Consider the following 26639-nt stretch of genomic DNA (forward strand, 5'->3'; position numbering starts at 1 on the left):
GAATGTCAAATTCTTTAATTATAACCATGGATTTGCATGTATCTCCTTTCAGTTCTTTGTTTTTGTTTCATGTAATTTGAAACTCCAGTGTAATATGGATAAACATTTTGAATTGCTGTGCCTTATTGGGAATCGATCTTTTTATCAATAGATGATATCCTTATTTATCCCTGGAAATCTTCTTTGCTCTGAAGTTTACTTTGTTTGATATTAATATGGCCACTACAACTTTTGGTTGATTAGTGTTTGCAGCCTACCTGTATCAGTATATTTGAGGTGAGCTTACTGTGGACAGTCTGAGTGTATTCATTATATTTTGTCCATACTGACCATCTGCGTACTTAGTTTTTAAGTACTTAGTGTACTTAGATCATTTAGATTTAATGCACTTATGAATAACATTTGGATTTAAGTCTACCATTTTGTTCTTTATTTTCTGGTTGTTCTCTGTTTTCTTTGTTTCCCTCTTTGCCCCTTCTGCCTGTCTTTGGAGTATTTGAATTTTTTCTTAGCATTCTGTTTTAATTTATCTATTGTGACTTTTTACTATATCATTTTGTATAATTTTTTACTGATAGGTCTAGGGATTCCAAAATACATAATTAATGTTTCACAGTATAATTCAGTTGATATCTTGCCACTTCAATTGGAATGTAAAAATCTTACTAAGAGGGACCTTTGAGGTCCCTTTGCCCTCCCCTTTTATGCCATAGTTGTCTTATTTATCTACACTGTAAACACAATCAATCAACATTACAAATTTTGTTTTTAATTGTCAAGCATATTCTAAAGAATTCAAGAAGAGAATAATTATATTTATCAAGGTATTTATCATTTTTTCCTAGCTGTTTTTTTTTGTTGTTGTTGTTGTTGTTACAAATTTCCTTCTACTGTTATTTTTCTTTGGTCTGAGAGCTTCCTTTAGCATTTCTTTTAGAAAAGGTCTGCTGGATAAGAAATGTCTTAGTATTTCTTCATCTGAGAATGTGTTTATCTCACCCTCATTCCTGAAGAATATTTTCACTAAACATAAAAATTCAGTGTTTATAGTCATTTAGTACTGTAAAAAATATTATGCCTTTTCTTTTTGGCCTCTATGAATCATTGTTCCCATATAATTAATGTATTGTTTTTCTCTGGCTACTTTCAGTATTTTTTCTTTTCACCAGTTTGATTTTGCTGTATGTGGGCTGGGTTTTTTGGATTTATCCTGCTTGGGCTTTGCTCTTGTATCTGTAGATTTATGTTTCTAGACAAACTTGGGAAATTTTCAGTCATTATTTCCTTAAATATATTTTCATCAACACAGTTCTTTTCCTGTCTGTGGCGCTCTGACATGACATGCAAAATTTTTCTACTGTTCCTAAGTCTCTGTTGATTTTTTCTTCATTCTTTCTGTTGTTCAGATTGGATAGTTTCTATTACTTCATCTTTAAGTTCACTGACTTTGCTCTGTCATCTTGATTCTGCTGTTGAGTCCATTCAATATATTTTTATTTCGGTTATTTTGTTTTTCAATTTGCTCTTCTTTGTATCTTGTTTTTGTTTGCCCAGATTTAATTTAACATTTGTTGCAAGAGTGTTCACAATCACCAGTTTAAGTATTTTGGTCTTTGGGTAATCCATCAGTTGTGTTGTCTTGGCATTGATGTCTGTTGATTTTCTTTCCTCATGTGAGTTGAAATTTTCTTGGTTCATCCACAAATTCCTACCTACTTTCTGTGGGCCATAATTTCAGTATCTGTTTAGTCTTCAAAGCCTTTGCAGTGCTCTTTGGATATATCCTGGCTGAGTTTCACTTAGTGGTCAGTCTGGGGCCTAGGCAATGGTTTATAGTTACTGCAGTTCTCAAAGTCTTTGGCATGCTACTTAGGATCAGAATCATACAGGTACATGTCAGGAGTGAGTCCAGGAGTTCATAAACAGCTTTATGGAGTTGCTTTCCCAAGCTCTTCCTTCTCCATCTTTTCCCAGGTGATTTCATTCCCTGAGGCCTCCTTTTGGTCCTTGGTTCAGACACTTGGGGCTTTAGTGATCCCTCTCTTGTCCTGCTGTGATTGGGCTCATGTTCTGGCCAACAAGAGGGAGGACAGAGAGAAAAAAACAATATGGTTTTGTCCTACTGTGTTCCAACTGCAGCTTTGCAGATCAGGGAAGGGTGTTCCTTTCCCTAGGAATTTTGGCTCTTGCAGTGTTTCATAGCTGTCACTGTCAGTTCTGCCTTGGGATTGCCTGGGGGCTGGGCCATCCTCCAGAGACTTTAGAGACATTAAAATCTCTGTTTTTAACCTTTAAGAGTATATGCAAACCATAGAAAAAAAACAGGAAAGTTGAATTACCCATTTGCATTGTCAGAGAATAATGTTCATTAAACAATTTGCTAGTAGGGCAGTAATTTAAATGACTAGATTTTGATGTAACTTGTACCAGAAGAAACTAATATTTTAATGGATAAGATTTCAGTAGTTTCCTGATTGTTACATTTGTAGCACAAATCAGCAAAAAAAAAAAAAAAAAAAAAAGGCGTTGAGTTTTTGTGTGCCCTGATTTTGAACTTCAGCTTTGTTTCACTTAGAAGCTTTACTTACAAAGGGATGTGGTGATCAAATGCAGATGCTGTCACAGTCTGGCTCCTAAAGCCGTATTTGTTATAAAATCATTATTTTTCCCTAGTCAACTGCAAGGTGACCAGAAAACATGATGGATGATGGAATTCATCTTTATTTTTAGGATGCCACTGAAATGCTTTTTCCAGTATTATGTGTTGGAGCCTTGCTACAATATTATGTTGAAGATTAAGATTTAAGGATAACTTTCTTATAATGACTTTATATACTCTTAGTAGTTAATCCCCCTTGGGAATTGATGGTAAACCCAATTATGCTGTATTTCAGACTGTAATTCCAAGCATTCTGGGAGAGCTTTAGTATTATATTTATGATTATACATATATTCTTTAACTCTAGACATTTCTAATTGTTTTTATTTTTCTGTTATCCAAATTGAATCAAAGATGTATTTAAAATTGGTTTTCAAATAGCGTTTTCCACCATCAATGATTAGGTAAATCAAGGAGGAGTGAAAGTTGTCTCTTGAATGAATGGATATTCATTCTTTTCAGTTTGATGTTGAAAACATGTCCCCATTTTCCTTTTCAATTGTCTAATTTAATTTTGTATGGAGTGTTTAGTAGAAGTGATAAGAAAGCAGAGAACGTCAGATAAATGTTAATGTCTCTACAAGTTTGGTTTCTCACTAATTCTGTATTAATCAAAGTTTATTCCGTAGTTACATAGGTTGCCTTGACAATTATGGACACCTATATAAGGTACAAAGGGAATGATTGTATTGAGACAAAGATGCTCCTGAGCAGCACAAGTCATACTCAAAGATTTTTCTTGGGAATGTTTGAAGAAATTTCCAAAGTTTAGAGCTTTGGAAACCTGAAAACACCTATAACTAAAAAATGCCTATCTACCAAGAGCAACATTCTTCTGTTGCACAAGTATAAATACTGAGTGACTACTCTCTTGTAGACACCAGGGATATTGCAGTGAACAAAACCTGACAGAATTTTGTTTTCAGGAAATTCACACTCTAGTTTCTCTGTAATGTATGCCTTTGGGCATTTTGGGACTAATGATTGAACCTAACTGAACTGGGTACCGTAAGTACTAATGACCTGGGAAAAATTGCTGCCCACATTTGTATGTCACAACTTTTGGAGATTAAGCACCTGGTCCTTACTAAAAGAATACGTTTTGTTTTATGTTATAACAGGTCATTTTACAAAATGACCCAGTGTGAGTCTTAGTCTTTCTCGTAGCCGAAGATCTTTCTGATGCTGAAGGATCTCATGAAAACCTATCCATAAGATTTATTTATTTTTTTGTCCAACACTGCACAGTACAGTGTATATAGATGTATGGATGCAGGACAAGAGAGGTCCTATTAGTCAATATAAAATACTCAATAAAATGGTGCCCAGAAATAAGAAACCCAGAAGGATAAGAAAGTCAGATAAGATAACATAGTCATTTTGCTTTTTAATCCATCTAAAGGGTGATTGTGACCCCAATTTCTAATGGATAAGAGGTTTCACCACACATTCACCACTTACCTGAGCAGCAGTTGGGTGCCTGTACTTCAGCTCAGTTCTGACACTGTCTACTCATAGTATCAGATTCCACAGGTTAAGGGTTCAGTCTCACAAGAGTGTTCCCTCAGCCCACCCCACTTCAGATGCCAGTTGCAAGCCCAGGTTGTCACCTGTGTTTCTGACCACCTGGTTATAAATCAGAGATTCCCATAACCTCTTCCTTAGGCTCAGTTAATTTTCCAGAGCAGCTCACAACTCAGAAACATGTTACTTACTAGATCACCAGTGTATTACAAAAATATATAACTCAGGAATAGCCAGATGAAAGATATGTAGGACAAGGTATGGGGAAAGGATGAGGTGCTTCCATGTCTCTGAGCACAGCACTCTGTCTTCTGTGGTGGGTCCTAAAGCATGTCCATGGAAGCCTGGGCTCCTTGGTACCCACTTGGAAAACTACTGCTTTAGTATCAAGAATTGGCTGAAAAAAATCATACAAGTCATTAGAAAAAAATTTCCCAGTGTGTTTTAGATCAAGCATTCTAAATATTTGACAGGGATATTAAGGGGATGAGGCATTTTTTTTTCCTACAGGAAAGGAATTTAAATGGGATATATTTAATGGCTAGAATGTCTGGAAAAACTATATTAACTTGGCAAGGAGGGAGTTCCATCTACCCACCAACATAGATACTTTATTTATTTTTGCCACGAGAACTCTCTTCGTAATGCCTGTTATTTATTTCATGGGGAATTAGGCCCTGTTTTATTCCCAGCACAAAAGATGTAGCATGCCTTTTTATTTGCTTTTGATTAAAGCCTCACCACTTGAAGATACGCAGATAATTACTCAAAGGGCCATAGGTCAGTTAAAAATACTGAAGTACATCCAGACATTACATACGGTGTTTCAATTAATTTTCGTATGAATTTCTATCAGTTCTTTTCTTTGTGCTGCTGTCATTGTTGGATAATTTAACATCCGTATGGGTATACTTAATTATAGTTGACTTCGCAGTAAGCAAGGTCATGTGGAAATGCCATCTCCAGGGGTCAGATTTGTACTGTGATTCTTAGAATTCACTTTGACAATCATCTGTTAAAATCAATTGTACTCCCAAATGAGGGATACCATCTTTATTTCTGACTTATTTTCAAGTTAAAATGCTATGCAGATTTGATGTGTAATGTATCATCACAGAGTAGGTCTTGACAGTCCTAATTCAGGCAAAATTTGATGCTGGAGAGTCTCAAGGCTTGACCCTAGGCTCCCCTAACTAGCATCCCTTCCCTCATTTCTTCCCTTCCTGTCCTGTACCTTTTATTTCCTTTCCTTCATTCCCTTTCTCACTTGCTCCCTAAATGATCTTATCCATTTCTATAGAATGTCCTCTTTCTCTCCATCCAAAATAAATATCCCTGGTAATTGAATTTATCCTCATTATTGGCAATGGAGTATGGGCAGGTTGGACTTGGCAAACAAGGTGCCGGTGCCTGGGTTTGAACTGGAGGTTAGTGATTCAGAGAATCAGGGACAGTAGAGAGTTCCTCTGGGTGGGAAAGAGCAGCATCCAAGTCCATATCCTGGGGGCACCTGAACCGTGGACTCAGTGGCCACCTTCAGTGTCCAGGGCCAGCGGTGGTGGCTCTGTGGCCTCAGCAGTGGAACAGTGGGATGATTTTCACTGTGCTCTTGGCTGGACAGTGTCCTGTGGTTTCTTATTTTCTGAGTGTGTTTCTCCAGACTTCTTTGAAGTTCTGTGAGCTGTCCAGTATCTTTCCAATAAAATTTTTTTCTGCTTAAATTAGCAAGAGTTATTCCTATTGTTGATTGCCATGGTGACCAGGTTCATAAATTTAGCCCAGACTTTTTTTTTCTGAGCTTCTAATCTAAATACTAACTTAAATACTTAACTTTCAACTTGGATGTCTCTCATTAGAGTCACCTCAAATTAATGTGTCAGAAACTGAGTTTGTGTTTTTCTCCCAGGCCTGATCCTTCCCCAGTCTTCCCTGCTCCATTCCAGCCATCTGGCGTTGTGTTAGATAACGGATTGTTCCCTTGATCTGACTGCACTAGCAAATAGCCAGAACAATTGAGTAGGAGACCAAAGACCTCCAGAGAGGGCCTCAAGGTTAGCTTCTCAAAGGAGCTGCTTCACTTGTGTCTGATGTTGTGCCCGAGTCCTTCCGTGTGACCTTGAGACACTCGTGCACACCTCTCCAGCCTGGCCTCATGCCACTCCTGTCCTTGCTGACGGTGCTTTAGACTCATTGGTCATCTTTCAGGTCCTTGAACGTGCCAGGCTCTTTCTGTTCTCAGGCCTTTGGCCCAGGTTGCTGACGATGTTTGGAAGCTCTTCCCTTCTCTTGACCTCACTAACTCCTTTGACGTAAATAAAATTTCTTTGCCTTCTGTGATTCCCGAAACTAAATTTTATCTCCTTGATATTGTTTTCTATTTTTTCCTAGATCGTAACTAGAAAATTTGCAAATCTGTATTGGCCTTGCAGAGTAGAAAGATCAGAAATTGGTATCTCCACGTCTGTGAGGACCTGAGAGTCTAATCAATAAATGTAACATTTTCACACTTTTGCTTCACTTAGAACTAGAGATTCTATTTATAATGCTTTTAGAACAATTTTCCTCTTTTTCCTGGCAGTAAGACCTTGGTTGTAGAAAACACTGCAGCTAATGTTCAGTCCCTGAAAGTAAAAACCTCTCACTAAGGATGGTGACATGAGCTGTATCTCCTGATAATCAAAAAGCAGATTTTTACATTTAACATAGGAGAATGGGCAATGGACACTGGTAATAGTGGAAAGAGGACAGCAGCTAATGACCAAATATTTTTAATGACAAAATGTCCCTGTTAGAGCTGGGCTGAGAGTGACAAACCCTAGAAAATCCATTAACCACTCAAAATTAACATCCCTTCTAAATCTGCAGAAGGGAATAGAAAAGTAAAAAGCCTGATTTCATCTTTCCAAATAGGATATTTCCCCTTTGAGGGGATTGCAAAGTTGTGACTCAATCTGGGAATCAACCATGGCTTGTAGTTTCAGGGGGGAAAAACAGAATGTGGAATGTTTGCAGTCCCTCCTGAAATTACCCAGCCTTATCCTGTTTCATCCACACACGTTCTTCACAGAACTTTGCCATTTTATCTAATGTTCCATCTTGGCTGGAGAAATATTACCTCAGTCATTCTTTCATGTTAGAATCTCTTGGGGTGGGACCTAAGCATCAGTATTTTGTAAACTTCTCTGGATAACCCCAAAGTGCAGCCAGAGTTGAGTGCATGGTAACTAGGGTGGGACTGGTTTCTGCTGAGTCATATGGACCAGAACAACATAACCACCTATCAAAATACTTTTTGTTTTGTGTCCTTCAAGCACTTCTGTTTGCTTTGTCTTACTCTTCAGGTCTTGCCAATCCTATTCATGCAATAGATAATTTACTCAGCAGCTGTCCCTCGCCAGCACAGTGCTGTAAGAGAATATATATACACACACACATAGAATATGAATATATATACACATACACATATGTACATATATACAGTATCATATATACATATAACCTACATATACAGTGTATGCCCATTTATTTAGGTATAATCTGTGACTGCTTTCAGGCTACACCAGCGGAGTTGAGTAGTTCTAACAGAGACCATATGGCCCACAAGCCTATAATATTAACTGTCTGGCCCTTTTAAGAGAGTTGGTCAATTGCAAACTATTCTAGGTCACTGACCGTAGACTTCTGAGCTCTTCTGAGCTCTCATTCTGTGATCCCTCACCTCCCTATCGGCTGTTCTATTGTTAGACGAGAACACTTACTCCCAACTCCTGATGTTTTACGAGCATGGAGCTCCTAGATTCAATATCCCTGACTTCTCCATCTCCTCTCTGCTCCTCCCCCAGGGACAGTGAATGACCTCCCTGACTGGCTGGTATGTAAGGAGGACCCTGGATGTGAATGGCTTCATCCCTTCTCTTTGCTTCTTTTGGATCTACCTGCCTGTGGAGAGGTACGTTTTTGACTGTCTCTTCACCCTGTGAGACACTTAATGGAGAAGACATTGCCTCTGCAGCGTAGGCCTGATGTCTGGGGGCAGACTGGTGCGTATACATTCTCCAAGTGCATTGTGACTCTAAAGGAGATGCTTTAATCTTATCCACCCGATCCCTTCGTCTGCCTTTCAGTTGGTAACAAACTTAGGTTGGGAAACATCAAGCATCATTTATTACACCCTCATTAGAAACTCAGATTTTGATGCATCAGTTAGTAGCCTTGAGAAATAGATAAGGGTTAGAATTTGGGGAATGAAATAAACACACACTGTTGAGTCTCCTGGAGTGGCTGAGAGGTGGCTTTAGGAAGACAGGGCATGTAGGGTTTTAACCTTGGTGGGTCTCAGTAGCTTATGAAGCCTTTGCTGGGAAGGTGGCTGTTTTTAACGGTGTGGATTTTAGTAAACTCTTGTTACAGGGCACCTGGCAATTGCTGGCGATCAGACAGTAGGCAAGCAAACTAGGAGACATGTTTCAATAAAGGGCAAGAAGAGTCTTCCTGTAAATAGGCTTTTTGAGTATTAGGATGCAGAACAAATTTTGCTTTTACTCAGTTTTTCAGCCAGGTCTACAGGCCAAGATACTAAACTGAAAAGCATACTTTGCAGGTTGTGCAAAATGAGCTTCCGTGCTCGCAGCTGCCACCTTCCCTGGAGGACTGCCCTGGGGCTGCGTGAGCTGCCTTACCTGGAGGCAGAAGCCCACTGCCGGCCTTCTTTTCTGGAGACCCAACAGTCACCAAGGTGCAACTTATACTGCCAGACTTCCTGAGGGTTCAGGCTGAGGCTGGAACTTTATCTGAAATCAGACCTTTTCTTGGCCTTTCCGCCTTCTCCCTTCTGCTTTTCTCATCCTCTCTCTCCTGGGAGCACTTGAAATGGTATTCACAGGCCAGAATATTCAAACCTGAGGGAGCGTGTTGTTGTGATCACATTGCAGAGCTGTGGCCCCTAGAAGCACTAGATTCAGGAATATCAATGGAGGTTTTAGTTCAGGCGTCTTCTGAGGGTGATTTTCCAGTTGAAGAAAACGTAGGAATGAAAAGGAAGCCTCCCCTAGGAGGTACGTTTTATAGGCCTGAGTGACTCCATCATAATAGCCATGGAAGCAGCCCGAGTTGGTGCAAAACTGAAAATACCTTTTCAGAAGACTAAGTGAATCCTAAACACAGTGCTCAGGTGCCAGAAACACCCAGTTCAAAGAAGAACTGTGTTAAGAGGCTTTAAAAGTGGCGGGTGGAAATCTCAAATATGACTAGGGAATTTGGGTTGCTAATACTGCAAATTTGCATAGTTCGCAAAAAAAGGCAGTGATGTCTTAATGCAGTGACCTGAGAGAGGAGATGGTAGAGGTAGGTGTGTGTTCCTCCCAAATAAGGACATCCCAGCACCATTATAACCTCCTGCTGGCACTTTCTTCTGTGTGAATTTGTTCTCAGCTCATGGATTCCAGGAAAGTCTGGCCTCCTGGGGAGACTAAAAGGAGAAAATGTTCCCCATTTACCTTCCTGCCCTCAGTCAGTTTCCTTGAGTGTCAGCAGTGGCTTTTGCAACATCAAAGGTTGGGTTCAGGGAACACAACTCTGTCTGGGTTAACTGCTCTAAAGGGGTAGAGATGGCTGTATTTTCTAAACTTAGTACTGGGTGTGGAGCATATAATCTTCTATGTCTATCAACTTTTTGGAATTGTTAAACAGTGAGACACATAAGAAACTGAAACTGATTATAATTTTGAGGTCCTGAGGAAACATGCACATTCTCAAGGAACATGATAACCCAGGCAGCAGTGCTGAAGAAGCCCAACTATACTCAGGCTCAGAGTAAGACACCTTTATCTGTGACTGAGAAGAAGACAAGCTTTTGAAATAAGATAAGCGTGACTACAGGACTTTAATTTTAGAACTTTTGATTTTAGTTTCTTTGAACTTTTCTTGCAAGGACAAGAAAATTTTATTTTGTTCTGTAATGACTTTGGACATTAAACACACAGACACAAGGCAATTTGATTTTGGATTGAATTACTTTAGACTTTAAATCCTGTGGACTTTAACTTGTAAGGGAATTTAATTTGGGGACGTTAATGTCTCTCTAGGAAATTACAATGGAAGATAATTTGTATTCAAATTTATGGCTCCTATATGTGTTGGCATTTCTTAAATGGCATCTTGATGTTGTTATTCAATCTCTTTGCAAAACCTTTGATGACCTGTGTTGGATGTGGCCAGACATAACTTAGAATGAGAAATTTAGACATTATATGGCCTTAGAGTTAATTTAATTGGTGACTATTTTCAGAACCTTTTGGGGGCAAATTCAGTGCTATTTACCAGCATTAATAGGAGGCTCCACAGACAGCCATAGCCAGGACTCAGGGAGAGGGCTCATGAAGGTGGACCAGAACAGCTATAATAGACTTCTGATCTCCTGTCAGAAAGGGATAAGACTCTCTTGGTTGAACGTAGGCTTGATAGTTAAACCCAATGGGTTGACAGAACAAACAGCTGTGAATTATTAGGGAGAAAATATTTCTCAACTTCTTCGGGCTCCATGTGGAGGGACTTCTCTAGAGTAACTCTCCTTACCTTTTGCCCCGTGGAACAGAAAGGAAGTTCCTGATAAGTGATTGACAATCACTGATGTAAGTTTCTTTGATTGGGCAGAGCTGATCTGTTACTGGGGATTCTGTTTTCTGTTCTGTTTCTTTCCCCAGACTAGGCCTTTGTGGTCTGTGCACCCAAACTTTCCCACTAGTGGCTTTTTCAAGCTTTATACTAGTAGAGAGTGTTGGTGAGCCTTATTTGTTTTCAGACTCTAAGCCACATTCTCCAAATATTTGTGTCCGTGATAAAAGGGATATTTCGATTTGCATTCTATTTACCTCTCAGTGGGTGTAGAATTTGTGTAAGAAAGAGAGGGGTAGTATATATTGGACACACTGAGACCCCAACTCTAGAATTTGGCTTTGCTGAGCCCTGGTCTTCTGGCTTGATTTTCTAACTTGAACAACTACCTACAACTTGACCTTTTGTTTTTGTTTCGGTTTTTTTTTTTTTTCAATAACATATCTGCCAATTGTCCTTATTACCATCCTAGTATCAATAATGTAGACATGACTGTAGTCTTTATTTGAAATGAAATTTAGCAAAAGTTACTTAAGAAATGTTAACAGTAACATGGAACAATGTATTTGGTTCCTGTAAGCACATGAAATAATTTTGATAGGATGGATTTGGAATCATTCAGTTATTAGACATTGTATAAATAAAACATTCATCTGTTTGGGTTGAATTTTTCTCTTTTAGATAAAAAATTTTGTATCATATAGTTGGAGTAAAAGAACATTGGATTAAATTCCAACAACCCCGTGGTTGTAAATTCTCATGTCTCTAAACCCATCCTTGGAATCTGCCCACAAGCTGACGTTATTGCTTTTTAGTTTTTGATCAACTTTTATTACTTTAAAAATTGTCTGCATCCAAATTTTATAGAGAGCAAATTCCACGTATAATATATATGGCTGTAGTTCTTAATGCTCTTTTATAACTTTTTGTTTCCTTTGAACAAGAAAACAAGAAAGCAATTCACTGCTTTTCATACTGAAGAAGAATCACACCATTAGATTTTCATGTTCAAGAGAATTTTAAAAGCTGCTAAAGGGCACTTCTAATTCTCTCACTCACTACTCTTTGGGGGATACTGCAGTCTAAGACTCTGTCTTCCCCTGAGTATATATTTTTGGGCATCACATTTCAATGTATTTTATAATTGTATGTTTTCATGATCCCTAATTTATAATTTATTGAATTTAAATGAAAGTGTAGGAATGACCTTGTCTCAACAACAAAAAACGCATGAATTTATTTGATCCAGGTGACAATAATGAAAAATTTAAGGAAAAAATAGTGACTGTAAGTGGATATTTTTGTCTTTTTTTCTGTTGTGATTATGGGCACTAGGTACTCAATTGTAGAAATATTTAATTTCTGAGCTTTCTTCTTCAAATTTTTAGAAGTGTTTCTTAAGATAAAGTGCAAATAGTTTTTAAAAAGAATGTGTTTGATTAGTGAGCTAACTGCAGGCCTTTTTATTCATTCTTGAAAGTGTGGCAAATAGACTACATCTTTTGAGGTATCTGTGCAGGATTTACTTTTAAAAATGGGGAAAAAAACATTTCAAAGGCAAATACAGTGCAAGAATTGGTAATCTAGTTCTCTACCCAAGGGAAACTAAAAGCTTGACAAATTCTTTGTTAACTACTAGTTGCATTTTCAACTGAAAAAAAAAATGTATATATAGATGAAAGAACTATGATTTCATGCAAGTCATGAACCATGTTACCATTTGTTTGGGAAACCTACTGTCTTTTATTCAGGGCATGAATCTCATTACTGTACATTTGTCTTTGTAAACATAGTGTTAGTATGTCTAAAAGCAAGAAATGATTTTGTGTCCACAGTCTCAGATGAACCATCACCCTCTTGATTTTCTTCATTTCAGTGGGTTTTGAAATAATCACTAGAAAGTAGATGACAGCTGTAACTGCCAAGATACGATTTGGTCAAAGGGGCTGTTCAGCTTTCATCCTGTAATCAGAGCTGACAATCTTAAGAAAGACAAAGACCTCGTGTTTGCTGGATGGATACTAATAAAAACCACCAACAGAGTTCAAACATCCATTTAGTGCACAGGTCCATCTGGAGAGCTGTTCAAGACCAACTTGAGGTGGGAGGCTAATGTTGGGCATTATGTATACACACCCACACTCATACACTTAGTGACTGTTTTTATTTTTTCTCCTTGAAACAGTGACAATGTTACTTAAATCTTTCATATTATTTTTGGAAATACTTGAAAACTGAAGCACATTGGAGTGTCTGCTGACTTCCCAATATGAACAAACCAGTATGAGCATTCCCTTCTCAGCTCAGTGACAGTGTGGGAAGAGATGAGCACTTTCATTTTTAGTAAACATTTTCATTTAAATATAACATAATAACAGAAAAGGACAGAAACATTTAGTTAGAGGGCTACTGGGACTAGGGGGATAAGCTTCTAAAAACAATCCTTTTAAATGCAAACTTAAGAAATAAATGCTTAAAGAAATTTAATTCAGTGTTGGGGTAATGATGGCAGTTACAACAGAAGTGACTAGTTAAAGCTTTTCGGTAAATAAATCTGAGTTCAAATCTAGGCTTATCTGAGCACTAGCTGTGTGATCCTTCAGTAAGCTACTTAACTTTCTTAACCTTTCTTTATCTATAAAATAAAATAGATGAAGGTTCCCCTTCTCCCCTGCACTGTGGGACAAGAACAAAGGCAATGCATAGAAACTTTTGAGCACTGTGCTTGGCACATAGCAAGAATTCAATATTAGCTAAAAATGATATTAACAGGAATAAAAATACTAGCAATCGTAAGGAGCATAAAGAGGTTGGGAGGAGTACTCTGGTTTTAGGAGTCAGCAAGATCTGTGGTGGTACCAAGATACCAAGGTAAGATGAATGTTACTGACTCAAGGAAATGAAATCTGGTGTGGGGAGTTTGGGATTAGGTACCTTAGAATCTGGAATTTCATCCTTCATCACCATCCCTGGGGATAGTGCATTTTAAAACAGAAAACAAGGTGACTTGCTTCTGACGAACTGAGAAAGTGTCAGGGATGGGACATGTAGAAGAATTACAAAGACTTAAGTCATAACTGACAAGGGGAGAGTGTACTTTTGCTTTTGTTATCCTTTGTTTTTTAGCTTTAAATTTCTCAAAGTGATTATTCAAAGAAACTGATAAAAAGTGGAAATACATTTCAGGCTAAAAAATGTAATAAAAATACATTTAAATTTTAGGTTATGTATTGTGGATGCTCTTATTGTAAAACACGATATTTCAAGGAAATTTGGAATACAGCCATTAATTGCTTCAGCATTTCTACAGGCTTGTCATATAGCTCAGGAATATGGAGTTTTACGAGGGCCACAATAATTCTACCTCCTATGTCCTTGGACCAGCCTCTGAGAAACACTGTCCTGGACTTCGCTACTTAAACTGTGGTCTGTGGAGCAGCAGCCCCAGTCTCTCATGACAGCTTGTTAGAAATGTAGAATCTCAGGCTCCATCTCAGACCAGAATCTGTGTTTGAAAATCTCGCCAGTGGTTTGTACACACAGTAAAGTTTGGGAAGCTCTGATCTCGCTGCTTCTCTGTTCTTGAGCAGCAGTCTACTGACCGAGTGTCTGATGGCACCTGTGCAGGGACAGCGAGCAGTTCATTTCCTTTCCTGGAGAAGGACGGTTTGATCAGTGACCTGAGCCCTTCCAGCTCTGCAAGTCTTAGATTTTAAAAATTGTTCTGCTATTAATTTCACTTCATATTGGTCCCTTTATTTTTCTTCAACTTACTTATTTTCCCAAGCACTTTTTATTTGTCTGGTCTTGCTTCAGCTTATACTTAGCTTCTTTTCAGAAGAAAGCCTTAATTACTGACTTGATACCTTTCTTTGCACACTGTGAGAACTAATTCCTTCATATTAACTCCATCCTTCCTGCAGTTCAGAGCTCATTTCTCCTTTTCTTTTCTCTCCTTTCTTCAAATGTTCTCTGCCTGTTTTGCTATTTTCTTCCTGTTTTCAAAAACAGAAATGTTCATGAATATTTGAAAAACACCAAACAAATAACCTCCATAATGAGTAACCAAACATTTAACAACTTTTTTCATTAATAAGATATAAGAAGAAGCCTAACAGAAATTGTATGCACTTATCAACGAATCATCACTGATGAGCCCAAACATCCCCATGTGCACCGTGCTGAAGTTGGGCAAACACAGATAAGAAGTCAGCCTCTGCTGGCAACTGAGTGGGGGTTTCAGATGGATCAACTGTAAAGTTACTTTATTATATACAAGTAGAAGTGCAGAACTTGAACAACTGAGGTTCTAGGAAAATCTGTCAAGCTATTTCACCAAAACAGTCTCTTCTCTCCTTTTCTTTATTTTTTTTTTCCTGTTTTATTTCCTCTCCTTTCCCCTTCTGTTCTGTCTTTTCCTTTTCTACTTTATCCTCTCTACTTCCTTTCTTTCTCTGCCTCCTTTTCCTTCTTTTTTTGTTTTTGTCATACTGTTTTTTCCTTACTAAGTAACAGCTGCAGAAGGTGTATCATACCACTGTAAAGCAGCTGACGAGTACTTCATCTTGTTTTCTGTGGGCCTAATAGTGATATGTTTATCATTCAGCACACGCAAAATCTGAATTGGGCAAAATCAGTCTTGAGGACATCCCCAAAAGAGTCAATTTTGTGTTTTGCATTTTTGAGTTCTGTGTGTGATAGTTCAGAGGATTAAGAAAAGGCTCTAAGGAGCCACCCGCATTTCTTAATTGTGGCCGGTTTGTTGCATTCAAGGTTGATATATGTATACTCTTACTATGTTGTCTGCCATTAAAAAAAAAAAAACTTTTCTCAAAACTGTTTAAATAAGTTAAAATATTGACACGTGTTATCCACCTTATTTTTACATAACAGTCTCTTTGTTCAGAGAACACAGTGTGATATCTGTAAGGGAGTGTAGAATAATTGGGAACAGGGGGAATAAAAAAGAGAGGATTAGTTTCTTCAGGGAAAAGCAATAACAGAAAATTAACAGCAGTGGTTTCATAGAAACAGATGTAGCTAAATCCTTGTTTCATGCAGCACTGGAAAGGTAAGTAAAATTCCCAGCTCTTGGGAGGTGAGATAAGGGACATAACTCGAATCTGATATACTGGGAAACTTACCATATTCTATTGATTCTAAAACACACATTTCCCCTCCAACATTTTATCATCTCTAATTGGGATACCTCTGACAATAGATGGCCTGTTATTGTTTAACTGGCAACATTTTCCCCTCTTTCCTAGCAGGACATAAAATCGTGGTGTGGTTTACAGACAGTGGTTCCTGAGAGTCAGTGAAGTGCAGGCGTCGTGGCGATGTCAGTGGTACCTAGATGTATTCTAGCCCTGTCCGAAGTGTTTGGGCATTGCAGCTGCTTAGCATACTGAAGGCTAAAATTTCGTTAATACAACTTACTTACTTTGTAGCCTTTAGCCAGGGGTGGGCACTCGCCTGTTGGGTTGTATCACTCGCCTGTGTTTTTGTGTGAACGGGTTTAGTGGTTTGTGCCTGCGGTGTTCTTCTCAGGTTTGCTAATAGGTCATTGATGTGTGTGCTAGTGCAGGCTGGTTAGTGGCTTATGTTCACCATTGTTTCTGGTCATTAACCTTCATCTTTGGGGAACAGAACTGTGTTTAGCTTTAATATGCAAGACTCATCTTAGTTAACAACAAAGCCATCTGAAGAATGAACTGTGCCCTAACCAACAAATCCTTGCATTCATCAGAATCAAAGGATTTCATACCTACTTCTTGGCCACAAGAGTTCGAGGAGTACGCATCTTAGGTTAAGCCTGTGCTGGGGTCTCTCTCACCACATCTGGAACAGTAGAGACTGCCTGTCTGTACATCTTCAAGAGTGATGTTGAATTTTGGTGAACCGAGTTGTTGCTTTTGATGATCCTCAACCTCTGTGCCCTTACATGGGAAATTTCTATGTTGGAAGAACTCACTTTTATATCTTTACAAGCAACTGGGAATATTGATGTAGCTTAAACTAGAATGTGGAGGATATATATATATATACATATACACACATATATGTACACACACACACACACACACATATATATATATATATATACACACACACACACATACCTTGAAGAGAAATCGTTGCATCTGGGTTATGTGTATATCCCATTTTAGTAGGTGTTGTCAAGGTGTTTCCCACCCTGGTTTTACCAGCAGTATATGAGAAATTCAGTTTCCCCACACCCCCCAAGTCTTTGGAATTGCCCGTGCTTTTCATTTTAGCCATTCTTTTGGGGTGTGGTAGTGTCTCATTGTGGTTGTAATTTGCATTTGGCTGATGACTGACGTACTGTTAATGTTTACTGGCCATTTGGATCTATCTGTCTCTGTCTCTGTCCCTGTCTCTCTCTCTCTTTAATCTCCAATTCAAGTCTTTTGCTTATTTTTCATTTTTCTGCTTGGTTGCTTGTTTTTCTTAGTGACTTATGGAAACTATTTATAGTTATATTCTTTTTATACTATATATGTTGCAAATATTTTTCCCCACCCTGTGGTTTTCCCTCTTACTCTCTTAGTGGTGCCTTTTGATGTAGCCCAATTTGTGAGTTTCCCCTTTTTATGTTTAGTGCCTTTGGGGTTCTCTTTAAGAAGACTTCCTTTACATTGGAGTCATGAAAATATTCTCTCACACCAACTTCTGAAGTTTTATAAGTTTAGGGATTGTATGTAGATCTACTTTCCCCCTTGCTGTGGGTGCTGACCCATGTCACCTGGATTCTCCCTCTGCCTTTAGGACCAAGGCCTCCTTCTCCCAGCTGTTAGGAGTACAGGTGACTGACAGCTCTCAGCCAAGGCATTTTTGAGTATTGCCCTGCCCCCTCCCAAGAGGGCCGCCTTGCCCAGAGTCCTGCCCCTGCCCCAGGGGCAATCTGCATCCAGTGTCTGTTCAGTGGTTGGTATAAAAGGTTGGCCTCTTTGTCTAAATTATGGGCAATTTTTAATAATCAACTCAGTTCCAGAGCAACTCATGTGATTGGAGTAGCCTGCAAATCTTTATTTCCTAGGGAATGTAGTCTCAGACACACCTTGAACTAATGCTTGTGAAATGTCAAGTAGAATTGTGTAATTTTTCCCTATGGGTAACCTAGTTACCACTCATTGAAAAGTTGGTTCTTCTCCCTCTACTCTGCAAAATAATCATAAATGAAGTGGTCATATTTGTCTGGGTTTGTATCCGAGCTCTAAATTCTGTTCCATTGATAGATGTCTATTCTTGAATCAACACTACACTTCTTAAAAGTGTGGTACTCTAAAATACTGCTCTAAAAGTGTCATGTGTTGATATTCTGATAGGCTTGTTCTATCAAATAGAATTTGTTCTTTTTAGATATTGGCAATTCTTAGCTTTTTGAGTTTTTATATGTTTTAGAATCATCTTGTCAAGTTACGAAACAATCCATGGTAATTTTGAGTTGGATTAAATCTGTATATTACAATTTGAGAGAAAGACTATCTTTCAATATTGAGTCTTCAAGCTACATACGTTGTATACCCTTTTATTTATTTTGTTCCTCTTCAATTTCTGTTAATGAGGTTTCAGCGAGGGAGAAAGATGATGCCGTTGGAGGATGTCCTTGTCTCCGTCTGGCCTGGTCATGGTCGTTCGTGGCTGAGGAACTGACTTACATTCATCTCTATTATTGATGTTTATTTGGTGACTATTATTGGAGCATTTGCTGAGTTTTTGTAGAGTTATTTTTATTTCTGTGTTAATTATGGGTCTCTCAACTCTTTAATACTCCTCCCATCAGTTGTAGTTTCCCATTCTGGAGAACACATATGGGTGCTGGTTTCATCCTTTTAATAACAAACGGCTTGGCTGGGCGGCTGGGCTGAAGGAGGTGAGGTGCCCAGAGACCAACTTCGGACAGCAGTGGGGTGGTGAAAGGGACACTGGCTCTGCAGTCAGAATCTGCTATTGGGTTAATTCCTCTCCTTCTCCTGGCATCCATTTTTCATTTGAAAATGAAAATAATGGCTTCCCTACTTACTTCTCCAGATTGTTGTGATGGTTAAACAAAACAGTGTAAATTAGAGCACTCACTAGATTTCCAGTGCTAAAGGAATGTTAGAAGTTATTACATCCAACCATGAGGATGAGGAGAAATAAGAGAAAGCTTTGCCAATTTATAGATTAGAAATGTAATCTGTGGATCTGTTTCCATTGCTTTGATTGTCTTTCATTTTCCACTGTATTCTGAATATAAACAATTGAAAGGACCTTTTCCTGAGGAGGTAGGAGGCTAGCTTGGGTAGCTAGCTGTAGTTTGATAGAGGCCTGGGGAATTACCTTTATTACAGGGGTTTATTTTGATCGTGCCTCTGAACCCTCCTTGTCTGTGCTAGCTCTGTCTGGGCACTTAGTACCTCACGGACTGAGGGTGATAGAATTGCATTTCTGGGAATTACTCTACACAGATGACCTCATATGCAATTGCTTCCAATTAGTCCTTTTAAGTCAATAACAGAGACATTTTGTAGCACTCAGCCATTCTCGGGAATAAGTTATAGGTGTTTAAAAAGGAATCTTGGCCCCTTTCATGGCACTACCCATTCCATGAGCTCTGTAGACTCAACTTGTAATTACATTTGATGGTGTGAGAATAAAATGAAAGGATCTACTGATGTTTCTCATAGACTTTGCCATGTGGGGGCCATTTTTAAAGTTTAGCAAATGTTAATTGACCATATATTATGTGCCAAGAGCATTATTTAGCACTGGGAAGAGATACGTCTAAGACACGTTCTCTTCACTCAAGGAGTTCACAGTCTAGCTTTACCTTTGGGCAACTATAGTAAGACCAAAAGCATACAAGGAGCATTCTGTGATGTGCAGGAACACTGATAGGCAAGGGACCTCTTAAGGAAAACTTTTGTAAGATGTGCATCATTTGAAGGGACCCTAGAAAGGGTCTCCTGTTCATGACTGCATCTCTTCTGGGTGCTGAGGCTTCTTATAACATTAAAAATAATTTCACTTGATACTGTATATTTCCTTAAGAGTATATATTCCTGTATACCCAGACCACTTTGTTGAACTTTATAAAGCTCTGTCAGATTATGGGTAAAGCCCCTGCAACTCTTTGTTTTCTAACCTACCAGTTTCCAGTTTAGAATCTGTAAATGCTCTTGATTCTCTTTCAGAGCTGTTTTAAGACCAGCAAGTATCTTCCTTCAAACAACAAGCAGCTCTTTCTGAATATCCGCAGTTACAATATTGGACGCGTCATTAACATTGCTTAGAAGGGGTTGTCGGAGCTGTTGGTGTCTATGTCAGGGCTTGTGGGTTGACTGTGCTTTTGTTTGTTCCTTCACGTACGGCTTCTCAGGACAGTTCTCTCAGAGGCACTTCTGTGTGGCAATCTCAGCTGCAGTACTTCTGACCCAGGGTTGTGTCTTTGAACTTCAGACATCTGAAAGCAAGAAAGTCCTTGTGTTGCTCAACCAGTACCTCAGGAATTCTCTTCTGTACTCATCCAAAAAATTTCAAACTTTTTTTTTTGATAGTTAGTCTCAAATGTCAGGGAACATCACTGCTTTTCTTGATGCTTTGCACTTTACAATGTATTTTAAAAAATAGCTTAAGATGTGAGCTCTTAGATACTTGATGTATTATTCAGGACAGATTCGTTTGAAGGTGCATCAAGCCCTTACTATGAGAACCACGTTTTTCATGTTGCCTTTGTTTCAGGTCACTCAGTGTCTGGGTCTCTGTCTAGAATTCATGGCGATGTGTTCCTCCTATTGGGGAAAAATGCCTTTTGAACAAAACATGCAAAAAAGCAGAATGCTTGCTCTTCTATTTTTGTAGCCTTCATTTAGAGAACCTAGTTAATTGTGCCTTTTTGGAACTGTCATGGGACCTGAAAACTGTGTCTGAACAAATCCCCATGCCCTCTGCATCATTTCACCATCCCCACAAGCCAAGGCAAAGGGACCCTCAGGATTCACTGAGTAGTGGTGGTCATATCCCTAAAGGATTAAAATATTTAATGGGACTCTTACTCCTGGAAAGTATTTCCTAATCTGTAAAAAAAAAAAAAAAAAAAAAAAAAAAAATATATATATATATATATATATATATATATATATATACACACACACACACACATATATACACACACACACAGACACACACTCAGTAACAATCTGGAATTTGGAATCCTCTTTAATTCTCTCTTTTGCAAATTTGACTGGTATCTTTGACTTCTCAAGCTGCTATAACAAAATGTTACAGACTGGGTGACTTAAAAGATGCTTATTTCTCACTGTTTTGGAGGCTGGAACTCCAAGATCAAGGCGCCAGTAGGTTCAGGGTCTGGGGAGAGCTTGCTTCCGTTGCAGGTAACTGCCTTCTGGCTGTGCCCTCACGTGGCCTTCCTCAGGGTATGCCTGTGGGGAGGGAGAGCTCTTGTGTCTCATCCTTCTCTTATAAGGGCATTAGTCCCATGATGAGTGTCCTACCTTTATGACCAAATCTAACCCTAATCACCTTTCAGAAGCCCCACCTCTAAATACTATCGCACCAGAGATTAGGGCTTTAACATACGGATTTGGGGGCTGGGATACAAATGTTCAGTCCATAGCAACTAGCAACTAAAATGAAACTAAATGAAATGAGATGGAGTGAGCATGTGCAAAGTTGCTGAAAAAGTTGAATTGGATGTAGTAGAAGAATGGAGACTGTGGTTTGTAGGTACCAGCATTAAAGTGTATGGATTCAGACTCAAGCAGCCTTCAACATGTGTTTTGCTATAGCCCTGCCTAGAAACAAAGCTTTCAACCTTGGCTGTTAATTTGCAGAATATTGTAGCCAGAACAGTACAATAACCAAAAGAAAAAAAAAAAAAGCCTCCATATTGACCCCTTGCCCAAGAGCACAACCTCAGAGTCACGTTGGTAAATCAAAGCAGTCAGCATGACATCAGAAAGCACATTTGTCTGCAAGAGGTGACTGAGTAGGGACAGTCCCCAGGATCGTGACCCTGTGTGAAGAAGAAAACCTGGTGGAGGCTGGTTCTTTTCCCTTCCACAGTGTCCCTGCCGCTGACTCGCTCTGCTTCCTTACAAAACACGTGCTCAGGATGAGACTCTGGATCGACTCTGTGCACCTCATTAAGCTCATCCTCCTGTCTTCCAAGCAGGAGTTTATAAAAACTGTGGTAACTGCCTGAAATTTCTTCACAGTCCACTGAATATGTAAATGCAGGTTTTCAAAAAATATTCATTGCAGTACCACATGAGAAATTCTGTAGCCAAGCTTTGCCTTTATTCACAGGGTTTCAGTGGCATAATCTGGCAGTAGCAGAGTTCAGTTCTTCCCACTTGTGTGTGTGTGTGTGAGACAGAGACCGACAGACAGAGACAGAGCTAAAGTCTGGGAGTCGTGGAAGCAGCATGATTTGCTTGCTAATACATGTCTTTGTAGTAGGATTTTACTGAAGGAGGTAGAAGGATAATGTGGAAAGAATTCTAACCTTGGTTTCATCCCTTCCTATTTTGTGAACTTGGATAAGTCACTTGGGTTTTCTGATCTAGAATTAAGTCTTGTCATCTATAAAAAGCAGCTCTGATCAGATGAGGTCTCAGCTTCCTTCCAACCCCAGACTCTAGCTTGCTGTGACTCGACTGTTAACATCACAGCCTTGTGGCATAAACATGACTTTGGGGGTCGGATTACCTTGGGTTTTAATCCCTGCTCTGTCCCTTGTTTGCTGTGTGACATGGGGGATCCTTTACCTTTCTGGTGGCCCCATTGTTTCATCTTTAAAATTAGGGTTCTAGAATCCCTTCAGCCTGGTTGAGATCTAAGAGTATGTCAGGTAGGTAGCATGGTACCTGGCACAGAGTTGGTGTTCAGTAGTGAAGGTCAGGATTATTGGTATTATGAGAAAGATGGCTATTCTTTCAACTTGGCAAGGTGAATCAGATGGAACTGGGCTTGGAGTATGCTTTTGAAAAGGAGGTGATTGTTGAATAAACCAAGCGGTCTTGGTAACTTTGGTTTGTGATGGCTCTAGTGTGTGTAGAACATTTGGAATTGAAGACCCTGTGTGTTTTATTTTGTTCTTGATTCCTAAAGAAGGTGTTTCAAACAGGGCCCTTCTGTCTATCTGCTCTTCTGTTCCCTAGATGTCCTAAACTTAAACTCAAGAATTGTAAGAGAGCAATCAATCCCCCAAACCACAAAAATCTTATTTATTTACCTCTTTAAGTAATTCCATTTGTCACAACACCTAAGCCTTCGGTTTTGGATATCTTATTCTTATTGTGATTTCACTCCACTAATAGTAAAAACTAGTTCTCATGTTTGCTGGGCTCTAACGATGCCAGACCTTGTGGTTTTATACAACATATACATGCTGCTTCTACCTCCGTCTTCACAGAAATCCTCAAGTACTTTTATTATTGTTTTCCAGATGAAGAAACCAAGGCTTAAAAAGGTTGAGTAGCTTCCCAAATGTTATTCAGCCTTTGAAATAGAAACATGACTCTTTCTAAAATTTGGGTTGTTCCTACTAACATTTACTATATCACATAGAATCAACCATCCAAACATTTTGATGTCTTAATGCTTAAATTATAAATTAAATTGAACTAGGTTTTTTTTCCCCAATAGTTTGAGGGTTTTTCTACTACCTCTGGGATATCTAAAGACACCCTGAATAGACTGGATCCAAAATAGCTGAAACATTGCTGACTGGAATATTTTGCCAAATCAACTCATTGTAGAGATGAAAGAACAATATTTTAAGTATCATACAGTAAATCAGAGGCTGAATAAGGATTCCAATTTTGGACTCTTGAGTTTCCCAACTGCTCATTAATCCCCAAGATACCTGAGTCCTAATTTTATATGGAATCTGAAACTATATTTGGAATAAAAATAAGAAATAAAAAAAGCAGTTTTAATCATGTCAGGGATTAGGAACTTAAACTTTTTTTTAAACTCAAAATGCTTTTAGTCAATTTTATACCTTCTTTGCCTGAAAATGTGGGTGTTTTTCCATATTCAATTCATCACTGTACATCATTTATATTTAATGATAATCATATTCTTTGTGGCTCTTCACAAATCTTAAAAACCCTTACTTGAACAGTGAAGTTACAATGTAGCTGAAGTTTATGGGTATCATTTGAGCTGAGCATCCACATAAAAAAAGGCTATAATCATGACTATCACTTAATGCATTCAGGAAGAGAAAGATGGCAGATAGGACCTGAACCGTGTCAATTAACAGAAGAGAGTGATCAGTATCAATGCTGGTAAGCAGCAGTAACAATAACCAATCCAAAGCATCATAAAACTCCAGTGAATTGTAAAATGTGGACCACTCCTTTTTGAGCTATTTCTAAAATTTTATTAGCATAAGCATGGATTTTTAAAATAGGATTTTGCCCATCCTTATGCTGTATTTCACTAGCTAAAGCCCAGTTTATTAACTCTGGTCTATAAAGCAGAGATTTAGGGAACGTACGTTGAGCGTGGTGTATCAGTCTGGTTTCTACATCAGTAATGCAGCCTAACAACCAAACCCCAAGTCTCACTGGCTTAAAATAACACATTTATTTGTTGGTCATCGCTCTGCTGGTCAGCTAGTGTGATTCTGTCTCAGGTTGTGGGCTGGGTTCAGGTCTGCTCCAAAGGTCTTTTGTTCTGAGGTCAGTGACTACCTGAGGCTTGTTTTTTCCATAAAGGATGCTGTAAATTCAAAAGGACAAACAGAAATGTATGATGCTTGTAGCTGGAAACTGACAGTTTTATTTCTACTGACATTTTCTCAGTGAAAGCAAGTCCCATGGCCAAGCTCAGCTGCACTGGGGCATAGAAGTATTTGCTATGGTTCACTGAACAATGAACCAGGCTAAGGATATGGAGGGATAAAAAGATGAGCAAATAATACAATCTAACACACGTGGTAACTCAGAGTTAAGGTCTCTGAAGACACAAAGAGAGTGAAGCCCTAAAGTGTATGGCTGTGTGTCAGTGCTGTTTCTAGTGACATTGGAACTTGACCATTGTTTGCTTAGTTTCCCGGAAATCCCGAGGAAGAGGGGGATAGGGAGGAGAAGAAAGAGTGGATATTCAACAAGAGAGTTTTAACTGGTGAAGAGACTTGCATTCTTGACAGCAGAGACGACTTCCGGAGGTGCGCTGCAAGATCAGTTCAGCCCGAGGCCTTTGGAGACTCGCTGTGAGTCTGATGCTACTCAGCTCATTAGCATATGTATTTCCTGAGTGCCTCTTAAGTTCATAACACTGAGCGAGGTCCTTTTGAGAAGGGAAGTAGCGGAGAATTAGGAGAGGATTGACTAAATCCAGGTAAGAAAACATGATGTAAAGAGAGAGTGATGAAGGAATGGATGGAAGAAAGAGGATTGATATTAAGGTGCTAAATTTCCTCAGGAAGGAGGAACATATCATAGTAACCTATAATGAAAAAGAATATGAAAAGGAATGTATGTATGCATATGTATGGCTGAAACATGATGCTGTACACCAAAAATTGACACAATATTGTAAACTGACTATACTTCAAAAAAAGAGTTCTGAGTGTTTTTGTGTTAGGTTTGATGAAGAGTTGTGGAAAACTGATGGGATGAAAAAGGATATAAACTAAATGCAATGAACTGGGGGAAACAGCAAGGCTTGTTCGTTCAGATTGCTCTCCGTGCCCCTCTGTCTCCAGAGATAAGGATACTCTTCCTCTGGGGACAGGAAGGGGACTGCTCACTCGAGGGTCTTATGGCCTGCTTTAGGAGGTCAGAAGATCCTTCCTGCACTTCTCATTTTTCAGATTCTTTCAGCTTGAAATACTCAGTATGCCAAGGCCCCATATTTTGGGGTAACGTGTCTTAAACTCTGTCACCTGTGATGAGAATGGGACGACAGAGGTGCAGGATTTAGTGATTCATGCATTTAGCAAGAATTTATGAGACTCTTCAGTGTTCAAGTCAGGAAATAGATTGTGTGTCAAGAATACATAGGAGAAGAAGACACAGTCCTTGCCCTCAAGGCACTGAGAGACTGAAGGGGGAGTCATGCAAGTGAATAGACAATTATTAAGTAGCTTTTTAAGCACAAAGTACTGTAAACATAAAGTCCTTCAGGAGTCCAATAACGGTATGTAATTCAGACCCAGGAAATGAGGAAAGATTTCTAGGACCCACTGACATTAAGCCAGCATCCGGAAGGACTTAAGATGATGATTCAGGCTTCAAACGAAGAAAAATTAAAGTGGTAGCAGAGGAACAAAGTCTAGAAGTACTAATAGTGATCAGGGAGACTATGGTATCCTGAATCGAAATTGATGGGCGTGGAAGCAGGGATAGCAGGTGGTAAAAGTTGGGGCACCAGATGTGGGGTTCAGACCCTTCGCTCTTCAGGGAGGAGCTGGGAGTTCCCTCCCTGATGCGTGTTGCTGTGCTGGGGGTGAGGCTCATGGCGAGGTTGTGTTGCAGCCTCTCCTACCTGTCTCCAAGCGCACTGTTTCTCATTTGCCCAGCATTTGGATGCCGCTCATCTAGTTTCTCCGTTTCTTTCAGAGGGAATTGTTCCATATGTAGCTGAAGATTCAGTGTGTCCATGGGAGGAGATAAGTTCACAAGTGCCCTATGTCACGATCTTGAACAGAACTCCTGTCACATTCCTTTTAAAGGTTTTCATTTACTTTTTAATTCAGTAACTATCTCCGTAGGGTATGCCCTGCTTCTTCAAGTACATGGTATATTCTTAAAGGACAGGGAGCTTGTTGTGCATAGCTTAACATAACACTTAGTGAAGTGGT

At 39.1% G+C, this 26639-nt stretch overlaps 1 protein-coding gene across 7 annotated transcripts in view; it reads left to right on the forward strand.

Annotated features, from left to right (window-relative positions):
- LOC105071405 (methyltransferase 4, N6-adenosine) overlaps window positions 1-26639 on the forward strand; it is a 198463-nt gene that overhangs the window by 14464 nt on the left and 157360 nt on the right. The window contains exon 1 of one of the 7 annotated variants that reach the window (XM_074352516.1): window positions 24952-25174. The exons of 5 other annotated variants lie outside the window; for them this stretch is intronic. The gene's annotated coding sequence lies outside the window, so the exon portion shown is untranslated. Of the gene's footprint in view, window positions 1-24951; window positions 25175-26639 lie in introns of those variants that run through there. One more of the 7 variants, XM_074352518.1, reaches the window with a different exon arrangement.

The sequence above is a fragment of the Camelus bactrianus genome, chromosome 24 (genome assembly GCF_048773025.1).
Source record: "Camelus bactrianus isolate YW-2024 breed Bactrian camel chromosome 24, ASM4877302v1, whole genome shotgun sequence".
NCBI classification, from domain to species: Eukaryota; Metazoa; Chordata; class Mammalia; order Artiodactyla; family Camelidae; genus Camelus; species Camelus bactrianus.